Source organism: Arachis hypogaea, chromosome 11 (assembly GCF_003086295.3).
Source record: "Arachis hypogaea cultivar Tifrunner chromosome 11, arahy.Tifrunner.gnm2.J5K5, whole genome shotgun sequence".
Classification (NCBI taxonomy): domain Eukaryota; kingdom Viridiplantae; phylum Streptophyta; class Magnoliopsida; order Fabales; family Fabaceae; genus Arachis; species Arachis hypogaea.
Window position 1 is genome coordinate 23,169,733 of NC_092046.1, and position 11,067 is coordinate 23,180,799.

At 38.4% G+C, this 11,067-nt stretch overlaps 1 non-coding gene across 1 annotated transcript; it reads right to left on the reverse strand.

Moving 5' to 3' along the window:
- Positions 1-3,900: 3,900 nt before the first annotated feature.
- LOC112725716 (small nucleolar RNA R71) lies at positions 3,901-4,008 on the reverse strand. The gene has a single exon (XR_003164804.1). It is a non-coding gene; the product is annotated as a small nucleolar RNA R71 (small nucleolar RNA).
- Positions 4,009-11,067: the final 7,059 nt, after the last annotated feature.

Sequence of the window (11,067 nt, forward strand, 5' to 3'; positions counted from 1 at the left end):
CACTCAAAGTGGATTTTCTGGAGCTACAGAACTCAAAATGGCGCGCTTCCAATTGCGTTGGAAAGTAGACATCCAGGGCTTTCCAGCAATATATAATAGTATATACCCTGGCAGAGTTTAGATGATGCAAAAGGGCGTTGAACGCCAGTTCTACGCTGTAGTCTGGAGTTAAACGCCAGAAACACGTCACGAACCAGAGTTGAACGCCAAAAACACGTTACAACTTGGCGTTCAACTCCAAAAGAAGCCTCTGCACGTGTAAACTTCAAGCTCAGCCCAAGCACACACCAAATGGACCCCAGAAGTGGATTTATGCATCAATTACTTACTTCTGTAAACCCTAGTAACTAGTTTAGTATAAATAGGACTTTTTACTATTGTATTAGGGATCTTTGATCAGTTTTATGCTATCTTAGACTTTCATGGGGGCTGGCCATTCGGCCATGCCTGGACCATTACCACTTATGTATTTTCAAACGGTAGAGTTTCTGCACTCCATAGATTAAGGTGTGGAGCTCTGCTGTTCCTCATGATTTAATGCAAAGTACTACTGTTTTTCTATTCAATTCAACTTATTCCGCCTCTAAGATATCCATTCGTTCCCAAGAACATGATGAATGTGATGATTATGTGACGCTCATCATCATTCTCACTCATGAACGCGTGCCTGACAAACACTTCCGTTCTACATGCAAACAAGCTTGAATGAATATCTCTTAGATATCTAATACAGGGGACCGAGTCCGAGTTATTAGTATCTTCGTGGTATAAGTTAGAACCCATGGATGGCCATTCCTGAGATCCGGAAAGTCTAAACCTTGTCTGTGGTATTTCGAGTAGGATCTGGGAAGGGATGGCTGTGACGAACTTCAAACTCGCGAGTGCTGGGCGTAGTGACAGATGCAAAAGGATAGTAAATCCTATTCTAGTATGATCGAGAACCTCCAGATGATTAGCCATGCCATGACAGAGCATTTGGACCATTTTCACAAGAGAGGATGGGATGTAGCCATTGACAACGCTGATGCCCTTACAGAAAGCTTGCCATGGAGAGGAGTAAGACTGATTGGATGAAGACAGTGGGAAATCAGAGATTCAGAGGAACGAAAGCATCTCTATACGCTTACCTGAAATTCTCACCAATGAATTACATAAGTATTTTTATCTTTATTTTCTGTTTATTTATTATTATTATTCGAAAATACTATAACCATTTGATATCCGCCTGACTGAGATTTACAAGGTGACCATAGCTTGCTTCATACCAACAATCTCCATGGGATCGACCCTTACTCACGTAAGGTTTTATTACTTGGACGACCCAGTGCACTTGCTGGTTAGTTGTGCGAAGTTGTGAAGTCATGTTTGGACCATGGTATTGTGCACCAGTTGTTGGCGCCATTGCCAGGGAGAGAACGAACAACAAATTTTACAACCTCAGAGTAACAATTTCGCATACCAAGTTTTTGGCGCCGTTGTCGGGGATTGTTCGAGTTTGGACAACTGACGGTTCATCTTGTTGCTCAGATTAGGTAATTTTCTTTTTGTTTTATTTTCAAAAATTTTTCAAAAAAAATCTTTCAAAAATTTCTCATCTGTTTTCGAAAATTATTCTAAATTTTTAAGAATGAATTCTAGAGTTTCATGGTAACATGTTGAAGCCTGGCTGGCTGTAAAGCCATGTCTAAATTCATTTAGACTGAGGCTTCCAAGTCATCATTACAAGAGCAAGCTAGTTGTTGCTAATAAAATTTGTTATTGTATGACTGATTTGTATCTTCTAAAGCTTGGCTGGCTATTAAGCCATGCCTAACCCTCAGATTGGAGCTTTAGACTAAGAGTACAAGATTTCTGGAATTCATATTAAAATTTTTTTTTGAAATCCTTATTTTCTTTTTCCTATATGTTTTTTCGAAAATAATATACAAAAATCCAAAAAAAAATTAATAAAATCATAAAAATTAAAAATATTTTATGTTGTTTGTTTAAGTCTTGAGTCAATTTTTAAGTTTGGTGTCAATTGCATATTTTCTAAAAAATTTTTATGCATTTTTCGAAAATTCATGCATTCATAGTGTTCTTCATGATCTTCAAGTTGTTCTTGGCCAGTCTTCTTGTTTGATCTTCATATTTTCTTGTTTTGTGTCTTTTCTTGTTTTTCATATGCATTCTTGCATTCATAGTGTCTATACATGAAAAATTTCTAAGTTTGGTGTCTTGTATGTTTTCTTTTCTTGAAAATTTTTCAAAAATAAGTTCTTGGTGTTCATCTTGACATTCAAAGTGTTCTTGGTGTTCATCTTGACATTCATAGTGTTCTTGCATGCATTCATTGTTTTGATCTAAAAATTCTCATGCATTGAGTCCTTTTCATGTTTTTCTCTTTCTTCATAAAAAAATTCAAAAATAAAAAAATATCTTTCCTTTTTTTTTCTCCCATAAATTTCGAAAATTTGGATTGACTTTTTCAAAAATTTTTAAAATTTAGTTGTTTCTTATGAGTCAAATCAAATTTTCAATTTAAAAATCTTATCTTTTTCAAAATCTTTTTCAAAAATCAAATCTTTTTCATTTTCGAATATTTTAAAAAAAATTTTAAAAAATCTTTTTCTTAATTTTACATCATATTTTCAAAAATATCATCAACAATTAATGTTTTGATTCAAAAATTTCAAGTTTGTTACTTACTTGTTAAGAAAGATTCAAACTTTAAGTTCTAGAATCATATCTTGTGATTTCTTGTGAATCAAGTCATTAATTGTGATTTTAAAAATCAAATCTTTTTCAAAACTAAATTCAATCATATCTTTTCAAAAATATCTTTTTATCTTATCTTTTTCAAAATCATATCTTTTTAATCATATCTTTTTAAAACATATCCTTTTCAAAAAATTGATTTTAAAATATCTTTTCTAACTTCTTATCTTCTTATCTTTTCAAAATTGATTTTCAAATTTGTTTCAACTAACTAATTAACTTTTTGTTTGTTTCTTATCTCTTTCAAAACTACCTAACTAACTATCCCTCTCTAATTTTCGAAAATACCTCCCTCTTTTTCAAAAATTCTTTTTAATTAATTAATTGTTTAAATTTTAATTTTAATTTCAATTCTCCTTTAATTCTCGAAAATCATTAACTCTTTTTCAAAATTAAATTTCGAAATTTCCTCTCTCTCATCTCCTTCTATTTATTTATTCATTTACTAACACTTCTCTTCATCTCAAATCATTGCTCTTATCTTCACCCTTGTGTTTGGATTATCCATTCTTCTTCACTCTTATTCCCTTTTCTTCTAACAACAAGGGAACCTCTATACTCTGGTAAAAAGGATCCCTATTATTATTTTTCTGTGCCCTTCTTTGTCATATGAGCAGAAGCAAGGACAAGAACATTCTTGTTGAAGCAGATCCTGAACCTGAAAGGACTCTGAAAAGGAAACTAAGAGAAGTTAAAATACAACAATCCAGAGACAACTTTACAGGAATTTTCGAACAGAAAGAGGAGATGGCAGCCGAAAATAATAATAATGCAAGGAGGATGCTTGGTGACTTTACTGCACCTAATTCCAATTTACATGGAAGAAGCATCTCCATCCCTACCATTGGAGCAAACAATTTTGAGCTTAAGCCTCAATTAGTTTCTCTGATGCAACAAAACTGCAAGTTTCATGGACTTCCATCTAAAGATCCTTTTCAGTTCTTAACTGAATTCTTGCAGATATGTGATACTGTTAAGACTAATGGAGTAGATCCTGAAGTCTACAGGCTCATGCTTTTCCCTTTTTCTGTGAGAGACAGAGCTAGAATATGGTTGGACTCTCAACCTAAGGATAGCCTGAACTCTTGGGACAAGCTGGTCAAGGCTTTCTTAGCCAAGTTCTTTCCTCCTCAAAAGCTGAGTAAGCTTAGAGTGGATGTTCAAACCTTCATACAGAAGGAAGGTGAATCTCTCTATGAAGCTTGGGAGAGATATAAACAACTGACCAAAAAGTGTCCTTTTGACATGCTTTTAGAATGGACCATCCTGGATATATTCTATGATGGTCTGTCTGAATTAGCTAAGATGTCATTAGATACTTCTGCAGGTGGATCCATTCACCTAAAGAAAATGCCTGCAGAAGCTCAAGAACTCATTGACATGGTTGCTAATAACCAGTTCATGTACACTTCTGAGAGGAATCCTGTGAGTAATGGGACGCCTCAGAAGAAGGGAGTTCTTGAAATTGATACTCTAAATGCCATATTGGCTCAGAATAAAATATTTACTCAGCAAGTCAATATGATTTCTCAGAGTCTGAATGGAATGCAAGATGCATCCAATAGTACTCAAGAGGCATCTTCTGAAGAAGAAGCTTATGATCCTGAAAACCCTGCAATAGCAGAGGTAAATTATATGGGTGAACCTTATGGGAACACCTATAACCCCTCATGGAGAAGTCACCCAAATTTCTCATGGAAGGATCAACAAAAGCCTCAACAAGGCTTTAATAATGGTGGAAGAAACAGGTTTAGCAATAGCAAGCCTTTTCCATCATCCACTCAGCAACAGACAGAGAACTCTGAACAAAATACCTCTAATTTAGCAAACTTAGTCTCTGATCTATCTAAGGCCACTCTAAGTTTCATGAATGAAACAAGGTCCTCCATTAGAAATTTGGAGGCACAAGTGGGCCAGATGAGTAAAAGGATCACTGAAATCCCTCCTAGTACTCTCCCAAGCAATACAGAAGAAAATCCAAAAGGAGAGTGCAAGGCCATTGATATAACCATCATGGCCGAATCCAAGGAAGAAGGGGAGGACGTGAATCCCAAGGAGGAAGACCTCCTGGGACGTCCAGTGATCAATAAGGAGTTCCCCTCTGAGGAACCAAAGGAATCTGAGGCTCATCTAGAGACCATAGAGATTCCATTGAACCTCCTTATGCCCTTCATGAGCTCTGATGAGCATTCTTCCTCTGAAGAGAATGAGAATGTCACTAAAGAGCAAGTTTCCAAGTACCTTGGTGCAATCATGAAGCTAAATGCCAAATTAATTGGTAATGAGACTTGGGATGATGAACCTCCCTTGTTCACCAATGAACTGAGTGATCTGGATCAACTGAGATTGCCTCAGAAGAAACAGGATCCTAGAAAGTTCCTAATACCTTGTACCATAGGCACCATAACCTTTGAGAAGGCTCTATGTGACCTTGGGTCAGGAATAAACCTCATGCCACTCTCTGTAATGGAGAAACTGGGAATCTTTGAGGTGCAAGCTGCTAAAATCTCATTAGAGATGGCAGACAACTCAAGAAAACAGGCTTATGGACAAGTAGAGGACATATTAGTAAAGGTTGAAGGCCTTTACATCCCTGCTGATTTCATAATCCTAGATACTGGAAAGGATGAGGATGAATCCATCATCCTTGGAAGACCCTTCCTAGCCACAGCAAGAGCTATGATTGATGTTGACAGAGGTGAATTAGTCCTTCAATTGAATGAGGACTCCCTTGAGTTTAAAACTCAAGGACATCCTTCTGTAAACATGGAAAAGAGGCACAGTAAGCTTCTCTCAAAACAGAGTCAACCAGAGCCCCCACAGTCAAACTCTAAGTTTGGATATGGGAGGCCACAACCAAACTCTAAGTTTGGTGTTGAACTCCCATATCCAAACTCTAAGTTTGGTGTTGGGGAGTCTCAACAATGCTTTGAACATCTGTGAGGCTCCATGAGAGCCCACTGTCAAGCTATTGACATTAAAGAAGCGCTTGTTGGGAGGCAACCCAATTTTTATTTATCTAATTCTATTTTTATTTTTATTGTTCTTTCATGTTTTATTCGGTTCATGATCATGTGGAGTCACAAAATAAATAGAAAAATCAAAAACAGAATCAAAAACAGCAGAAGAAAAATCACACCTTGGAGGAAGGGCTTACTGGCGTTTAAACGCCAGTAAGGAGCATCTGGCGTTGAACGCCCAAAACAAGTAGCATCATGGCGTTCAGACGCCAGGAATGCACACTGAGGAAAGCTGGCACTGAACACCAGAAACAAGCATAGAACTGGTGTTCAACGCCAGAAACATACTGCATCTGGGCGCTGAACGCCCAGAACAAGCACCAATTCAGCGTTTAAACGCCAGAATTGCATGCAAAGGCATTTTACATGCCTAATTGGTGCAGGGATGTAAATCCTTGACACCTCAGGATCTGTGGACCCCACAGGATCCCCACCTACCACCACTCGTTCTCTTCTCTCTTCTCATTCATCATCTCTTCCCAATAAACACTCTTTCCCAAAACTCTTCACCAATCAACTCAATCTTTCTTCCCTATTACCCCTTCACCACTCACATCCATCCACTCTTGCCCATAAACCTACCTCATAAACTCCACATACCTTCAATTTTCAAAATCAAATTCCCACCCAAAACCACCCCATATGGCCGAAGCTTAACCCCCCTCCCTTCCCTATATAAAGCCCTCCATTCTTCTTCATTTTCACACAACACAACCCTCTCTTCCTCTTCTTGGCCGAAACACAACCTCTCTCCCTCTCCTCCATTTCTTCTTCTTCTTCATCTCTTCTTTCTTCTCTTGCTCGAGGGCGAGCAATATTCTAAGTTTGGTGTAGTAAAAGCATAAGATTTTTGTTTTTCCATTACCATTGATGGCACCTAAGACCGGAGAATCCTCTAGAAAAGGGAAAGGGAAGACAAAAGCTTCCACCTCCGAGTAATGGGAGATGGAAAGATTCATCTCCAAAGCCCATCAAGACCACCTCTATGATGTTGTGGCCAAGAAGAAGGTGATCCCCGAGGTCCCTTTCAAACTCAAGAAAAATGAGTATCCAGAGATCCGACATGAGATCCATAGAAGAGGTTGGAAAGTTCTAACAAACCCCATCCAACAAGTCAGAATTCTAATGGTTCAAGAGTTCTATGCTAATGCATGGATCACTAGGAACCATGATCAAAGTAAGAACCCGAACCCAAAGAATTATCTCACTATGGTTCGGGGGAATTACTTAGATTTTAGTTCGGAAAACATGAGGTTAGCGTTCAACTTGCCAATGATGGAAGAGAACGCACGCCCCTACACAAAGAGGGTCAACTTTGATCAAAGGTTGGACCAAGTCCTCATGGACATATGTGTGGAAGGAGCTCAATGGAAGATTGACTTAAAAGGAAAACCGGTTCAACTGAGAAGACTGGACCTTAAGCCTATAGCTAGAGGATGGTTGGAGTTCATTCAATGCTCAATCATTCCCACTAGCAACCGGTCTGAAGTTACAATAGACCGGGCCATCATGATCCATAGCATCATGATTGGGGAGGAAGTGGAGGTTCATGAGATTATACCTCAAGAACTCTACAAGGTGGCTGACAAGACCTCCACTGTGGCAAGGTTAGCCTTTCCTCACCTCATTTGCCATCTATGCAATTCGGCTGGGATTGACATAGAGGGAGATATCCTCATTGATGAGGACAAGCCCATCAGTAAGAAAAGGATGGAGCAGACAAGAGAGCCTATTCATGGATCTCAAGAGACGCATGAACAAGCTCATCACCAAGAAATCCCTGAGATACCTCAAGGGATGCACTTTCCTCCACAGAATTTTTGGGAGCAAATCAACACCTCCCTAGGAGAATTAAGTTCCAACATGGGACAACTAAGGGTGGAACATCAAGAGCACTCCATCATACTCCATGAAATTAGAGAAGATCAAAGAGCTATGAGGGAGGAGCAACAAAGACAAGGAAGAGACATAGAAGAGCTCAAGGACATCATTGGTTCCTCAAGGAGAAAACGCCACCATCACTAAGGTGTAGTCCTTGTTCTTAAATTTTCTGTTTTTCTTTTTCTTTATGTTAAGTGCTTATCTATGTTAGTGTCTTATTACATGATCATTAGTATTTAGTAACTATGTCTTAAAGTTATGAATGTCCTATGAATCCATCACCTCTCTTAAATGAAAACTATTTTAATTCAAAAGAACAAGAAGTACATGAGTTTCGAATTTATCCTTGAACTTAGTTTAATTATATTGATGTGGTGACAATACTTTTTGTTTTCTGAATGAATGCTTGAACAGTGCATATGTCTTTTGAAGTTGTTATTTAAGAATGTTAAATATGTTGGCTATTGAAAGAATGATGATAAGGAGAAATGTTATTTGATAATCTGAAAAATCATAAAAATGATTCTTGAAGCAAGAAAAAGCAGTGAATACAAAAGCTTGCAGAAAAAAGAGAAAAAAAATATAGAAAAAGAAAAAGCAAGCAGAAAAAGTCAAAAGCTCTTAAAACCAAAAGGCAAGAGCAAAAAGCCAATAGCCCTTAAAACCAAAAGGCAAGGGTAATAAAAAGGATCCCAAGGCTTTGAGTATCAGTGGATAGGAGGGCCTAAAGGAATAAAATCCTGGCCTAAGCGGCTAAAACAAGCTGTCCCTAACCATGTGCTTGTGGCGTGAAGGTGTCAAGTGAAAACTTGAGACTGAGCGGTTAAAGTCAAGGTCCAAAGCAAAAGAAGAGTGTGCTTAAGAACCCTGGACACCTCTAATTGGGGACTTTAGCAAAGCTAAGTCACAATCTGAAAAGGTTCACCCAATTATGTGTCTGTGGCATTTATGTATCCGGTGGTAATACTGGAAAACAAAGTGCTTAGGGCCACGGCCAAGACTCATAAAGTAGCTGTGTTCAAGAATCAACATACTGAACTAGGAGAATCAATAACACTATCTGAACTCTGAGTTCCTATAGATGCCAATCATTCTGAACCTCAATGGATGAAGTGAGATGCCAAAACTATTCAAGAGGCAAAAAGCTACAAGTCCCGCTCATCTGATTGGAGCTATGTTTCATTGATAGTTTGGAATTTATAGTATATTCTCTTCTTTGTATCCTATTTGATTTTCAGTTGCTTGGGAACAAGCAACAATTTAAGTTTGGTGTTGTGATGAGCGGATAATTTATACGCTTTTTGGCATTATTTTTAGTATGTTTTTAGTAGGATCTAGTTACTTTTAGAGATGTTTTTATTAGTTTTTATGTTAAATTCACATTTCTGGACTTTACTATGAGTTTGTGTGTTTTTCTGTGATTTCATGTATTTTCTGGCTGAAATTGAGGGACATGAGCAAAAATCAGATTCAGAGGTTGAAGAAGGACTGCTGATGCTGTTGGATTCTGACCTCCCTGCACTCAAAGTGGATTTTCTGGAGCTACAGAACTCAAAATGGCGCGCTTCTAATTGCGTTGGAAAATAGACATCCAGGGCTTTCCAGCAATATATAATAGTCCATATTTGGTTGAGTTTAAACGATGCAAAAGAGCGTTGAACGCCAGTTCTACGCTGCAGTCTGGAGTTAAACGCCAGAAACATGTCACGAACCAGAGTTGAACGCCAAAAACACGTTACAACTTGGCGTTCAACTCCAAAAGAAGCCTCTGCACGTGTAAACTTCAAGCTCAGCCCAAGCACACACCAAGTGGGCCCCGGAAGTGGATTTATGCATCAATTACTTACTTCTGTAAACCCTAGTAACTAGTTTAGTATAAATAGGACTTTTTACTATTGTATTAGGGATCTTTGATCAGTTTTATGCTATCTTAGACTTTCATGGGGGCTGGCCATTCGGCCATGCCTGGACCATTACCACTTATGTATTTTCAAACGGTAGAGTTTCTGCACTCCATAGATTAAGGTGTGGAGCTCTGCTGTTCCTCATGATTTAATGCAAAGTACTACTGTTTTTCTATTCAATTCAACTTATTCCGCCTCTAAGATATCCATTCGTTCCCAAGAATATGATGAATGTGATGATTATGTGACGCTCATCATCATTCTCACTCATGAATGCGTGCCTGACAAACACTTCCGTTCTACATGCAAACAAGCTTGAATGAATATCTCTTAGATATCTAATACAGGAGACCGAGTCTGAGTTATTAGTATCTTCGTGGTATAAGTTAGAACCCATGGATGGCCATTCCTGAGATCCAAAAAGTCTAAACCTTGTCTGTGGTATTCCGAGTAGGATCTGGGAAGGGATGGCTGTGACGAACTTCAAACTCGCGAGTGCTGGGCGTAGTGACAGACGCAAAAGGATAGTAAATCCTATTCTAGTATGATCGAGAACCTCCAGATGATTAGCCATGCCGTAACAGAGCATTTGGACCATTTTCACAAGAGAGGATGGGATGTAGCCATTGACAACGCTGATGCCCTTACAGAAAGCTTGCCATGAAGAGGAGTAAGACTGATTGGATGAAGACAGTGGGAAATCAGAGATTCAGAGGAATGAAAGCATCTCTATACGCTTATCTGAAATTCTCACCAATGAATTACATAAGTATTTTTATCTTTATTTTCTGTTTATTTATTATTATTATTCGAAAATACTATAACCATTTGATATCCGCCTGACTGAGATTTACAAGGTGACCATAGCTTGCTTCATACCAACAGTCTCCGTGGGATCGACTCTTACTCACGTAAGGTTTTATTACTTGGACGACCCAGTGCACTTGCTGGTTAGTTGTGCAAAGTTGTGAAGTCATGTTTGGACCATGGTATTGTGCACCAGTTGTTGGCGCCATTTCCAGGGAGAGAACGAACAACAAATTTTACAATATCAGAGTAACAATTTCGCATACCACTTACCTTGATCCTTCTTCTGTGTTGGTACTCATTTCTGCTCGTGGGAGCTGTGCTCGTGTTCTTCTCTGCTTGGAGTCTTCTGCTCACATGCTTAGTCTCTCTGCCTCTGAAGTCTAAAGCCTTATCCCCCTCCTGGGTGCTCCCATGCTTGTTCGTCTACTCTCTTGATAGCCGAAGAACGTCGCGAGTTAGTTTAGGTAGGCGGTCTCCGGCTATTGTGTTTCTAGCTTTCCATTGTGTACTGTCTAGTTCTACTGGCTTTCTGTTATTCTTATATAATGGTTTTACTAGTTTGTGTTTTAATAGTTTTCTTCTTGAATTACTTGAAGAACATAAGTAAAGTTGCTCCCTGGATCATTTACATGATTCTTTTGGCATTTGAAATAGTTGAATGTTGATTGATAGTGTTGAAGTAGGGCTAAAATTGC